At 48.2% G+C, this 13,978-nt stretch overlaps 2 non-coding genes across 2 annotated transcripts; one reads left to right on the top strand and one right to left on the bottom strand.

Annotated features, from left to right (window-relative positions):
* Positions 1–1,157: 1,157 nt before the first annotated feature.
* Positions 1,158–1,230, top strand: TRNAK-UUU. Its single transcript has one exon. It is a non-coding gene; the product is annotated as a tRNA-Lys (tRNA).
* A 1,061-nt stretch (positions 1,231–2,291) lies between these two features.
* On the bottom strand, positions 2,292–2,365 carry TRNAT-UGU. Its single transcript has one exon. It is a non-coding gene; the product is annotated as a tRNA-Thr (tRNA).
* Between the last annotated feature and the right edge of the window lie 11,613 nt (positions 2,366–13,978).

Genomic DNA, 13,978 nt, shown 5'->3' with positions numbered 1-13,978 from the left:
ACAGTGCCCAGTGGGGGTTTCTCTTTTTCCTGTTCCTGGGGTGAGCAGGGACCTGGGGGTGTTTCTAGCAGGGCAGTTGCAACTGAATTGGGGAACCAGCTTTTAATAACAGGCAGCTCAAGTTCAGACTAATTTTGTTACAATTTTCTTTATAATGTAAAATAATTCAAAAGTAAACGGGCAGGAATGATTGGAACTCTTTTCTCCCGGGCATAGAAAGAAACGGCTTTTTGGCTTTTCATGATCCCGGAGTCAGGTTCATTCACTGTTCAGAAGCAACGTGCTCAGAAGCCTGTTGTGTTTCATTTCTTAGGTTCTGCTGCCATCGTGTGACCATTTCCTTCCCCTCCTTTCTGTCCAAAGCGCAGAGCCCAGTCCCTCCAGGGAGAGGACATCTTTCATCTTTCCTTCCTCAACAGCCCCCTTCCTTGGAGAGCCCTTTGCTGGGGTCTGGGTGGGGAACAGCCATTTCTGAGGATTAATTTCACACCATATTTGGTGTTGATATATAGATTTTACAGGCAGACTAGATCACTAGGGACCTCTGCTCTGACCTGATTCAGAACAGAGTCCAGAGAATTTTATCCAGTGACTCCTACAACCACCCCAAGATCTTCTGGCTGAACGAGGAAGGTTCATTCAGAAAGTCATTGTGTTTGGATGTAAAGGTGGGAAATGATGGGGAAATTGGCCCCTCTTTCAAGTTTAAATGTTGTAACTTCTACATCTTGACCTGGTGGCCAACCTGAGCCTGAGAAGGAGCCAGAATTTCCCAATGTAACTGCCAAACATGCACCTTTGTATGCAACTGCTGAGTCAGTTGTGAACCTTGCTACCATTATCATTATCCCTTCGAAATGATGATGGTGATGGACACTCGGCTCGATATCCCAGTGTGCCCTGGACGTCTACAGGTTGCATTAGCCAATCCAACCATTCGGCACTTGCAGATGGGCACCTCTGTATTGTGCCTGAGTCTTGTACAGCTATGAGAGGCTGGTAGATGCCGATATTTTCCCCTCTTTTTAACCAGCACTAATACCAGGCCAGGCCAGGGCTGGGAAGAGAGAGAGAGCAGCAGGTTTCCCCAATAGTTTCCTGCTTGATTTTTCTTGACTAGCTTCACCTCTGCACCAACTTGCACTTTTCCTATGTGAGCCTGGCTAGCTCAGTTGGCAGAGCATCAGACTTTTAATCTGAGGGTCCAGGGTTCAAGTCCCTGGTCAGGTGATAAACTTCTCAGTATGATTGTAAAAATCTGACTTTCTGGATTCTTCTTTGGTGTTACTCTTTCTCTTCAGGATTTTCCTTTCCTAAGAAGGGCCTTTGTGTGGGGGGGATTGAAGGAACAACTCCTTGACATCCCCTCTGTCCTTGCAGCCTGGAGGAATAAAGGCCTCTGGGCATAGAGCATGTTCCTCCCCTGCACACACACACAGACAAACACACAGAATATCCCTAAGGAATTAGAATCACCTGCTGCCTTCCCCTGTCCTGCTGGATCCCCAAATGAAGATGCCCTTCAGCCCAAACCCATGTCCCCTCTTTTCCCAGTGCCCCTCAGACCCAACCCTCAGTCCCTCCTATGCTCACTGCTCCTCACTCCCAACTGGAGCCTGCTCCTCTTCACCCTTCTCCTCTGTCCCAACCCACAGCCCCCTCCTATTCCCAGTGCCCCTCAATCCCAACCCACAGCCCCCTCCTATTCCCAGTGCCCCTCAATCCCAACCCACAGACCCCCCTCCTCATGCTGCTCCTCAATCCCAACCCACGGCTCCCTCCTTCCCTCCAGCAGCAGGTGCTTCAGACCCCCTCAGGAAGATTTTCTTGCAAGGTTTCGTGTATGAGTCTGCATGTGGATTTCACAGTATGTTGGAAATAGGTTGGGTTGCTTGCCGAAATGATCACTGGTGGCTGGTGTTGGATTCCCAGTCTCCATGTTATTGGGGCAGGAGAAACAAAGGGTTGTTATCCTTGTTGTGTGAATCAAGGACTCAACCCTCGGTGCAAACTAAATGAGCTGCCCACAGATTCTGGCAGCCACAATGAGCATTTGGTGCGATAGCTCAGACCTGCCCCTGTCCCAGAGGGAGGGGACCACCTGCAAGGGGCTTGGACCACTGACCTATCAGCTCTTAACTCCCAAACTTTCAGTAACTCTATTATCAGTGCCAGTGAGTGTAATTTAAACCATAAGAAAAACCACACTGGGCTAGACCAAAGGTCCACCTAGCTCTGTATTTTATCTTCTGACAGTAGCCAATACCAGGTGCTCTAAAAGCATCTCAACAAGGCACCACTGGGAGTTGAACCCAGCATCTCCTGTTTACAAAACAGGTACTTTAACCAGCTAAGCCATGGTGCCTGCCTGTGGCTAAAGTAGAGTGTCTGCTCACACCTGACTCCCTGCATCCCCACCTGGGCCCCACAAAGCAGAGCAGCAGGTGAGGTTTTTCTTGCAAGCTCTGTGTGTGTATGAATCTTTGGCCAGGTCTGCACTACAAAGTTATTTCAGCAGAATTATATTGCTCAGGTGTGTGAAAAACACACTATGCTCCCTCGGTTGGCACTGCAATGCCACATCTGGTGACAAAACTGCCCTGTTTTGGTGACCAAATAAAACCACTTTGATGAGCTTTTTGCAGCAAACTTAAAGTGACAGAGTGTCAGTGTAGACGCTGCTGTTCATTATATCACCATAACTGGCCTCCTCCAGTATCCCACTATGCCCTCTGTGAACTCGCCTGCCCTGCATTCCTGCTACAGAGCCATGGGGCCCTCCCCTTTCATCACTCCGGGAAGTTCTGACAGCTGAGCCTGCTGCTCTGCTCCAGCAGCCAGGAGCAAATCACTGCCGTGGATGCTGCTCTCCCACACTGCGAACACAGAGCAGGGTAGCGGGAACTTCCTTACATGGGGGGGGGCACCGGCATCCGAACTGTGACACCCCCAGGACACCCCTTCCCTAGAGTAGGCTCTTACCTTCTAAACAGGGACGGCTGTTTTCTAGTAAAATCAGGAAAAGGGAAGGAGAAAACTCGAAAGAGGTTCCTCCTGGCACTCATGTCCGTGAACCCGAATACTCTCTCAGTCCTCAAAGAGAGACCTGGAGAAGGAGACTTGCTGAAGCAAAGCCACAGGGGTCTCTGAGGTTTCCCTGGCCCCTCGCCCCTGTCCTGCCTGGCTGATGTCAGCATCTGTCTGTGAGGTCACCACCTCCCCACCACCTTTGACCAATAGTCTGAGGTCCTGCAAAAGGCCTTTGTGATGTCACTGCCTGTCACGGACTCACAGATCGTGCCCACTCTTGGCCCCGTGCGGTCCGTGGGGGGTGCCCCTTTCAGTGCGACAGCCCTTCTCGGGGGTCCACTCTCTCTCGGGGTCAGGCCCCTCCACCTCCTGGAGCCGCACCTCTCTGAGCCTTAGCACGTCTGTCTCTCGCCGTGGGCCCCCTCAGGGAGTCCACGCGCTCTGGACCCCCTGGGCCTCCTCACCCCCGAAGGGGTTGATGCCCCCTGTTCTCTAGCCCGGAGTGACCCTCAGCCAGCATAAAACAGGAGGGTTTATTGAGAGTTGAACACAGCACAGGAAACTCTCAGGGCCTCAGGCCTGGCCTCTCACAGTAACAGCACATCCCAGTCCCCTTGCAGCCAGGTGGGCTCTGCCTGCTTCCCCTCACCAGCCCAGAGCCCCCCTGCTTCCCAGCTGGGCCTCCGATATCCCGGGCCCCAGGCCCCACCTCTGTCCATTGTCTTTTCTCCAGGTAAACAGGGTTGCCTGGGCCTCCTCCCCTCTCTGCCCCCCTCTGGCTGGAACAGGTTGGTCACGGGGTCCTCTCCCCGCAGCCCATTGTCCTCTCACTGGCCAGAACTGGCTGTGACTCCTGAGCTGGGTGTCCGGGTCACCAAGTCACCAGTCGCTGGGGTCTCCATCCTCCAGGCCATCAGCCAGGGTCCCAAGTCCCTCTCCGATCCTCTGTAACAACAAACTCCCTCTCCCCTTGTTAGCCAAAAGGGCCCGATTCTCCCTGGAGCTTACCCAATTACGCCAAGGAAGCACGGAAACAGGAAGACGAGTACCATTAGCTTTATTGATCGATCAGCTGAGCGGGTGTTCTCATCCCGGCTAATGCCCGAGAGAGACACACCTTACATGGCCGGATGGGCTTACCTTTATACCCCGAAACAAACAACTTTGTTGACGTCTTATTTGCGTTACTTGGCTGACCCTATAGGTCCTGTAAATGTATCTATAGGGAATATTAAAGTACATAGAATACATATATCAATCAAAAAGGAACAAGATATGCATAACTGTCACGGATACATCCATCATGATAACAGTGCAGCTGCACGGATACATTTATCATTGTAAGGAAGACATAAGATATCCCCTTTAACCCCTTATACTATCATACTAACTACTCTTGGCTTCATGCATGAGAAGATGACCCATTAGGCTAACTGCTTTTGGCCATAAGCAGAAAAAGACAGCTGCACATATGTTACGCCAAGCGTGGGCCTTGCTGATAAGCATGAACTAGGACAAACCAAGCATTAAGCTGATAATAGCTGACACAGGCTTTTCTCTCTGCTTGCATTTTAAGGCCTTAATTTTACTTATGCTAAGGGCCTTGAGTCTACCTATGCTAAGGGCCTAGTCTTGCTAACAGGCTTGTATTGGCCTATTTTTCTAACAGCTTTCCCCCCTTAAAGCATTTTAAGAGCTTAAACTTCCCCACTCCTCTGCTTCCTTTGGCCGATCCTCTGGCCGATATAAAGTCATTATTTGCTGATAGGTAACATGGGTAGCCAGTCGTCGAACTATAGCGACCAAGCAGGGGGTGAAGCAAGCGAAGGTTATAAGGGTAACTATAACAAGCATAAAAAGCAAAAAGCCTTTACGAAACCATCCCATTTGTGGCAACCAGGATGTGAACCAGTCTGTGTCCCACCCACCCCAGGTTTGGACTGGGACGTGGGCGAGTCTGACACCCAGGGGCGGCTCCAGGCCCCAGCACACCAAGCGGGTGTGGGGGGCACTCTGCCGCTGGTCCCGCGGTTCCATGGACCTCCTACAGGCGTGCCGGCAGAGGGCCCGTGGGTCCCGCGGCTTCAGTGGACCTCCCGCAGGCATGCCGCTGTGCTTGGGGTGGCAAAATGTCTAAAGCCACCCCTGCTGACAACAGCTATTTCTTAGCATCGAAGCAGTTGAAGAAAACTCCATTTGAGCTGCTATATAAATTGTTTCTGGGCATTTTAGGCATTCTAAATCCTTGAACATGTGCACAGGGATGGGAAGGTGAACACGATTGCACTTTATTAGAGGGGGGTGGGGGTGTGTGTGTCCCACACCTATGTCTACGAACTTTTATGTAGCCTGATGCACAATAACGAATGGCATAGGGGTCTTCCCACAGACTAAGTACACCACAAGAGAGTGATATGCGTACATACCTGTCATCAGTGTGTACACACACATGCACCTATGGATTAACTGTACTCTAATATTTCTGTGGGTGAGGAATGGAATCTTAAACTTTAAGTTTCAAGGGAATTAGGCTAAACTTGGTTTCCTTAAGTTTTATTCTTATTTTGTGTATTAGGTTTTGATTTAAGTTAGCCAAGTAAAACCCTAGTCAGCTTTAACAGCTCTTAGCATTTTCTAAGCACTGCATCCCTCACTTAAGAATTGAGAAACCTGAACTGCAAGGCTGGTCCTGTGTCTCTAACCACCAGGTTATCAAGGAAGGGTGTGAGTACATTAACCAAAACTTTGTTGCATATAATACTATATTCTCATATGTAACTTTTTAAATAGCAGTAATGCAATTGTAACTTTGTAACTTTTGAGTATTTTACCATTTACTTACTAATATTGATTTTAATAAAAAGTCTTTAAAGCTATATCTGTCTCAGTGTGAGTTTCCTGTCATACCCCTGAGGGTCCTTTATAAATTCTGTGCAGACTGATTCAGGACAAAACTTTGATCTTCTGATCAAACAGATTGGTGAGCCTACACCCATACTTAATTATTAAGATCAAATAAAATTACATTAATAAACTAAATTCCCATATTATCCAACTATATATTAGTACACCTTAAATCCGGCTACAGGCTGGTGAGCCAGCCAGGAGTCTCAAGGAGTGTGTGACAGGGATTCCAGGCATCCTTAGACCCCCTGAAAATCTCACCTGAGACATAAGTAAAGAGTTAAAGTTACAAGGAGTTAGAGAGCAAGAGTTGTGTGTCTTGCTAACTCACTGTTAAGAACACAGGAACCTGATTTCCTGTGGCTGCAGCTTGGCAGCAAGACCAGTATTTCCATTGTTTTGTGGTTTAACTTAGTTTTGATGTATCAGTTTTGAACCTTATCTTGCAAGATAAAGTAGTAGTGATGTTGTTAAATGTGTTTAAGGGGCTTTGCTGGAGGTTGAAGTTGTAACGAATGGTACCGATTAAAAATATAAGCAGTAGCACCGGGCCGCTGACCCACACTGAGTGGTGGTGGGGCAGTTAATACATGGATTTATTAATTGCCACCAAGAGACTGCAATAACTCAGAACTTGTATAGTTCTTCAGTCCCCACAACTCTCCCAGGGTGCACCTCTGATCCATCTGCCTCAGTATCCCCAGTTGTTTGGCAGGTCCCGACAGAGGGGAAAAGACCTTTCAATCAGCTATGAGCCATCAAGGGAAGAGGGGAACATGCCCCCCCCCATCTTTTACTTGGGACTTATTGAACTAGGTAGAAAACCAGTTTGGGGTATTGTTTCCTCCTTCTGTGAAAGGATGCCTTCAGTTACAGAATAAAGCAACAGAACGTTCATTCTAGTTTATTACATAAGCTAGTGAAGTGTTAGAATTCAAATGAGTTCTATGTTGGGTTAAGGTGAGTGGAGTAAGGGCAAGAGTAGAGTCCGTTGGAATTGCCCATAGCATGGCTTTAGAAAACCTTGCCAGAAAATACATTCAGGAACATGGAGGAGGTTTAGAACAGCTAAAGAACAGCAAGATATCTAAGCACTGTAAGCATGGGGTTTTGTGAGTAATGTATTTGATGTAGAAACAAAGCAGAAAAAAAGGCTAAACTGGTGAAGAAAATAGCTGTTAAATGTCTGCTAATAGTTTGCTGGTGGAACCCTTCTGCCCCTCCGAGTTGGCAGCAACAAGGGCCGGGTTCACTATCCAGGGGTTCTGTTTCAATAACAATGCAAAACCGGCTCGAGCCCCCACCCAGTGACCTGGGACAATTATCTACCCCCCCCCCGGGCGCCTCTAGGAGGCAATACTTCCCCACTCGCAAGCACAGAGTCTGAGTGTAGCAAAATCCTTTTAATAAAGGAGGGAAACAATGTGGCATCATGTGGGGGAAACACCACAAACAGGATTATAACACAAATCATGAGCAAAAGACCCATCTCCAAGTACATTTGGCAATGTCCTTTTCCCCTCAGGGTCTTAAGTCCAAATCACCCCAAAGTCCAACAACCCCAAAAGTCTCTGTCCCTGGTCAGTGCCACCCTAGAGTTCAAAAGTTCATTTGCAGTTTTACCCCCCCCAGCCTGGGTGGAAATGGGGGGGGGGCACACAGGGTGTAAAGGGGCATTTTATGTGGGCTGAGGCTAACTGCCCTGCCTCTCCATGGAGATCTGCTGCAGCCGTCACCATGAACAGCTCTGCTCCGCTCCACCAGCCCTCCCATGAACTACTCCAGCTGTCCACTCCCTCCCCTCGGCCAGGGTTTAGAGCAATACAACCTTTATTAAAATAAAATAGTAAACAGGGTTTACTTTAAATAATCTAAATCTGTCCTAATTTTAGTATTAAATCCAAAGTTCTTAAAGATCCCATCAATAACCAAAACCTAAATGAAAAATTGAAATAAACAATGTTTAATTTAAAACCCAAACATTAAGAAAAACTTTGTTTTTAAAAACAAAAACTAACAAATGCCATAAATTAATAATTTCAACATTTTATCAAAAAGGTGTGCTACTGCAGGATGAGAAAATAACATAAAATAAATAAGCCTGACCACTAAAGCCTCCTATAAAGGAATTGAATCCTTGAATACTGGCCAAATCTGTATAAAATATGTAGAATTATGTCAAAACTGGTGTTGCAGGTCAGCCATTCGAAGCCAGCAAATGTCAATTAAAAGCTCCATTCCAACTAAAAAAGACAAAACAACCCAATAAACCAAAACGGTCACAGCCTGAAACAAACCTACACAGAAGCAAAATTAAACCTTTGCCAACACTGGAACAAACAATGTAAATGTCTAATTCTAACTTCTTGTTTCTCCCAGGAGGAAAGTGTTTTGCATCCCAGTAACCAGGCTGTCACTGCAGCTTTCCTTTCACTAAATAAGATTTTTACCAAATATAATTTGCCCTCAGTTTTCTCTATGAGAAATTGAAATTGTATCTTTGCACTAGTATCCCAAGTGTGCAAGTCCATCTCCTCAGAGTAGCCCCATCCCCTGAGCTCAGGGGAGACTCCCAACTGGTTTGTGCATTTGTAACCTTGGGGCCTGAAGCTGATGAGAGAAAGGGAAGTGAGCGATCTTGGAGCTTTCCGATACCCCCTGCTGGGAGCAGAGGGAATTGAATTATAGATGACCTGGCTAATTTTCACCTTGTTCTCTGCCAGCAGGCTCCACTGGAGAGCTGGGGGTGACTTGACCATGGCAGCACCCTATGTACATTTTGGGGCCATTGGGGTGAAATGTGAGTACTTTTGGGGTTGGGACCCACATGAGAAGGGATGTGCACAAACTGGAGAAAGTCCAGCAGAGGGCAATAAAAATGATTAGGGGGCTGGGGCACATGACTTACAATGACCTACAGGCCATATCCTGTATGTTAAGCTAAGGCAAAGTGAGCATATCTATATTGTGACCTTTTACTCAGAAAGGAAACTTGACCTTTATCTTGTTACTTAAATAGAGAAGTACCCACGCCTGTCTAGACCAATCGACAATGGAGAATGGCATAAGGGGATTTTCAGTGTTGTACCCACAGAATTAACAGGTACACCAAGAGGGAACTTATGTGCATATGTACATGTCATCAACACGCACAAACATACTAGCCTATGAAGTAAGCGTACCCTAACGTTTTGTGGATGGGGAATGAAATTTGGGCATAGGAGGAAGGATTTCCGGCGCTTGTGCCCTATGAAAGAGGTAACCCACCTCGCTAGAGCACGTCGCTCTATCATTCTAACTTACTTCCTCCACTCTCTGTCTATCTACTATCAGTAGGCGCCTGTACTTGTTCTTAAACTTTAAGTTTCAAAGTAACTCGGCTAAGCTCAGTTTCCCTAAGTTTTTATTTGTTTATTAGGTTTTGATTATAAGTTTAACATAGTCAAGTGAACCTAAGTAACATTAGCTTTTTCTAAGCACTGCATCTTTCACTCAAGAATTGAAAAACCTAAACTGCAAGGCTGGTCCTGTGTCTCTTACCACCAGGTTATCAAGGAAAGGTGTGAGTATATTAACCAAACCTTTGTTGCATATAATGCCATATGTATCTTTTGAATAGCAGTAATGCAACTGTAACTTTGTAACTCAATTATATTAAATAAAATGTAAGCTAATAAATTAAATTTTCATCATATTTTCCAAATTAATATTATTAGTACACCCTAAATCAGGCTACATGGGACAGAGAATTGGAGTGCAGGGGGATGAGGGCACTGGCTCTGGGGTGCAGGCTTTAGGGTTGGGTTGGAATGATAGGTTCAGAGGGCAGTAGAGAGCTCAAGCTTAGGGCAGAGAATTGGGCTGTGAAAGCTCTGGAACAAAGCCAGTAAAATGAGAATTTAAACATGAGAAAGAAAAGATCAGACTAGAACAAAAAATGGTGGGGTTGAAAAGTTTGAGATACAAGTAAGAAAAAACCCCCCTACCCCAGAGCATTTAAGAACTAAATGAGAAATACCTCTCCCCCGCTGCACCAACAACTCTAACAGGAGCTGACTGAGGAAGAATCACCACTTGCCAGCAGTTTGGTTTGGTCTGGAATGGACCATGAACATCTCATTCCCACAAATCTGGTGTGTCTGGCCTGGGACAGGGGAGGGCTCCTCTCCTCTCCATTGGGGACATGGCGGGATGAGAGATGTGACAGGGCTTGATGGGAAATCATTATTTCCTGATCATGTGCCAGTCCTAGTCCTTGCTGACCCAAACAAACCGTTTATCCTGCATGCTGATGCCAGTTTGGAGGGCCTATGAGCACTCTCGTACCAGGAAGTGGAAGGCAAATGTAAATCTGTGGCCTTTGCCAGCTGAGAACTGTCAGACAGCGAAACTCTCTATCCCATCCACCAGCTGCAGTTCTTGGCCTTGAAATGGGCCATCACTGAGAAATTTTGAGACTACTTGTCTGCTGCTCAGTTTCAGGTATGAACAGAGAACAATCCACTGACTTATGTGTTAACAAGGGCTAAGCTGGATGCTACAGGGCAGAGATGGGTGGCTACTTTTGCTAGCCATAACTTCAGCATTCAATACCAATGAGTTGGTATAACAGGAGAGTGATTTATCAGGACCACCAATTCTTGGCTGGGGGGAGGGTGTAAGCAGGGTCAGAATGAACTCTACCCTGCCATCTGTTGGTGTTGTGTTGTAAAGGCATTTAGTTGCTGATGTGCATGGTCACACCCACCCCGCATTGCATGATGGGGGTGCTTGTCCAAATGGTGATTTTGGCTGCTGTGGGATCCCCAATCTCTTTCTTATTAGGGCAAGAATAACAAAGTGTAGTGAACCTGGTGATATGAATCAAGGACAGTAGAACGGAATTTAGCAGTTCTTGATTTCTGGACTCACCAGAACCCACATGAAACTCAGTATACAAGGGACATGGGTTCCAAAGCAGAGTGAATTAAAAGAGATTGAAAATCAATATTTGCACTTAATACTAGGTTTCTTTTAAAATTTCTAAATGCAGATTTTATGATTTTTTTTCTTGCTTTAGTTAAAAAAATATAATTATTTATGAAAGAGAACATTTAAAAACTTTGATGCTTAAGTGTACATTTTAGATACAATTTAGTGGGTTGTCTCTTATTTCACATAAAAGCCAAACCTGGCAGAATAGTTTAGCTGGAAGAAAAAGCAGAGCAGAATTGTTAGTCAATAGTCAGTGGGTGGGTTTATGCAAATACTAGATTCATGGACCAGAGGAGGGGCGGGGGCACGCACCATCTCTGAAACTAATGCTTGCTACTTCACTCCATAACACCACACACAGAGCAGCCCTTTACCTCTCAGGACCAAAAGACACCGTGAAAGAGATCTAACAGCACAAGCTTACAACAAGCAACTGGAGCACAAACAACAATTTTAAGGATTCAAAACCACCTCTGTCTTTCCACACCAGGGACAACAGAAAGGACCAGCACCTGCAAGAGACCACCAAACATCCATTCCTACCTCCCACCCCATTTTGTCCTTTGGAACCCATGCCCCTTAATGGTGAGTACTTTCCAGGACAGGGTGACGCTCTCAGGCCTCAAATGCCAGGTACAGTTACTCTGTCCTTGATCCGAAATCAACAGGAAAATACACTGGATTACTCCTGCCCCAATAAGAAAGAGACTGGGGATCCCACAACACCTGAAATGACTGTTTGGACAAGCACTCCCATCATGCAACCTGAGGTGGGTGTAACCATGCAAATGACATCAGCCCCAAAAGGCCTTGACAACACATCACCAACAGATGGCAGGGTAGAATTCATACTGACCCTGCCTCAACTAGATTGTGGCAAAGATTCCAAAACACCAAACATTAAACCTCACCAAACATGGGTCAATCCATCCTCATCGTCAAATCTGCTTGTTATACTCCACACCTGAACAGTAGCCCTCCTATGGACAACATACCCTCCTAATTCAGAGTCTGTACGTTAACCTTTTACCCCCAGTTGGGGCTATTGCAGATTATGTATTCCTTACGCCACCCGATCTTAAACAGAACTTCGCACCCCTTGGATAAGCTGTACGTTGTTCCCTGAGCACCAGAAACTTCTACGTCTAAACTCTGTACCGTACACATTTTTTTCTTTGAACGTCATCTTAATAAAATGTTGACTTTTGTTTGAGATCCCGGCTCCTGTTCCTTTGCAAGGCGTGTGCGTTCGCTCCGGGTTATAGTCTGCTAATACAGCGAGAGGGGGGGAGGATATAGCCAGATGCGCTCGCCTGCTGCAGACACGGATCCAAGGCTGAACCTCGTCCCCCACAAGCTGAAGGCTTAACTGAAAACAGTTTAAGAAGTGCTCCCGTCTCCGGCACTCAGCTACCCAGCTCCCAATGGGGTCCAAACCCCAAATAGATCCCTTTTGCCCTGTAGAAGCTGTAAAATCCTGTGACCAGGGCAGCAGCCTAGCAGCCTGCACATCTGTCTGCCAGCGCGAGAGCACGTAGGGCACTAATCTGGATAGTGGCAGCTGGGTGGCAGGGGGAGGGTGTAAAAACCAGCAGAGTGGTGCAGCGGGAGCGTGCTGGGCCCATAACCCAGAGGTCGCTGGATCGAAACCATCCTCTGCTAGGTGAGCTCTTGTTTCTTTTCCCTCTGGGCCTTCAAGCGAGCCGGTGACCAGCAGAGCACCAAGAGCCTAGGCCATGAGGCAAGAGGTGGCTGAGGCGAAGCGGCGGCCTGCCAGAGAGCTCCCTGGCACCTCTGGCTGCCTGGGCTGAAGGCAAGAGGCAGGCCTGGGCATGGCGAGGGCCTCCTGTCCTGGCCTGAGGCTGCAGTGCTTCCTGGTCCCCTTTTCCCACCACCCCGGCAGGCGGCTGCTGCGGGAGAACACGAGGGAGGCTCTAGGGGCGCTAGGCAGCGCTGTGTGTGTGGCTGTCAGGGGAAAGAGCCGAGGCTCCCGACTCGACCTGCTATTGACTCGCGTGGCTCTGCGCGGCCGTCAGCCGGGACGTGACTCAGGCTTGGGCCGCATGGCCGCGCTTTCCTGACGAGGCGTGAGGCAGGCCAAGAGCTTTGCACAGCGTACAGGGAAGTGGGAGGGAGGCGTCTTTGAGCCGGCCTGTCTCCTCCGCTTCTCCCTTGCCGCTTGGGCGGAGGCGGGAAGGGAGCGAAATGTTCCCGGCTGAAGGTTTTGCACTCGGCCTTGAGGATTAAACCTGAGCCTCCGGCACGGCTGCTGGGAGATGCGCTTTTGCAGCGCGGCCCCGACACTCTTGTAGGCAGCAGGTGAATCCACTGTGTCCAGGAGGGAGCCTTCGAGGCGGCAAAAGGGGGACATCACAGCTCCCAGCAGACCTTGAGGAGCCCATGAGGAGCCTTCAGTGGCATCCCTGGGGGAGCATAACCCCCCCTCCTTTCCATTAACAGCTGCACTCACTGACCCATGATACCACAGAGACACCTACCAGCAGCTGGTTTGCCAGGGCCGCTGCCCAGCACCCTGCAGCGCTTCCTGCCAGTGCCAGAGCTCACCAGGCGCTAGCCTGGAGCCAGGGCCGCTAGGTGCTGCTGAAGAAAAGCCAGCAGAGTGACACAGTGGAAGCGTCCTGTGCCCAGCACACAGAGGTGGATCAATCAAAACCCTCTTCTGCCAGCACCAGGCCTCCTGCTTCTCACACTGGGCCTGCAAGCGAGGGGGCGGCTGGCACAGCACCAAGAGTCTAACCTGTGTGGCAGGAGGTGGCTGACGCCCGCAGCCTGCTGGGGAGCTCCCAGAAGTTATTAAGGGACAGAGACTCCTCAGTGCCCTTAGTAACAAGGGTTTGGGGTTCCCCAAGGCCAGTAAGGGGGTCACTATGTCTGTCTTATAACCCTGGGTGTCAGGTCGCAAGTCTAGGGGCTTGGCTACACTTGCAAGTTTGAGCGCATTAAAGCAGCCCCGGGTGCCCTAACTCCTGAGGTGTCCACACTCGCAAGGCACATGGAGCACCTGGGCTCTGCAGCTGGAGCGCTCCTGGTAATCCACCTCCATGAGAAG

This window comes from Mauremys reevesii, linkage group 23 (assembly GCF_016161935.1).
Source record: "Mauremys reevesii isolate NIE-2019 linkage group 23, ASM1616193v1, whole genome shotgun sequence".
Classification (NCBI taxonomy): Eukaryota; Metazoa; Chordata; order Testudines; family Geoemydidae; genus Mauremys; species Mauremys reevesii.
Note: the sequence above shows the minus strand (reverse complement) of the source record. Positions and strands in the feature narration are given on the sequence as shown.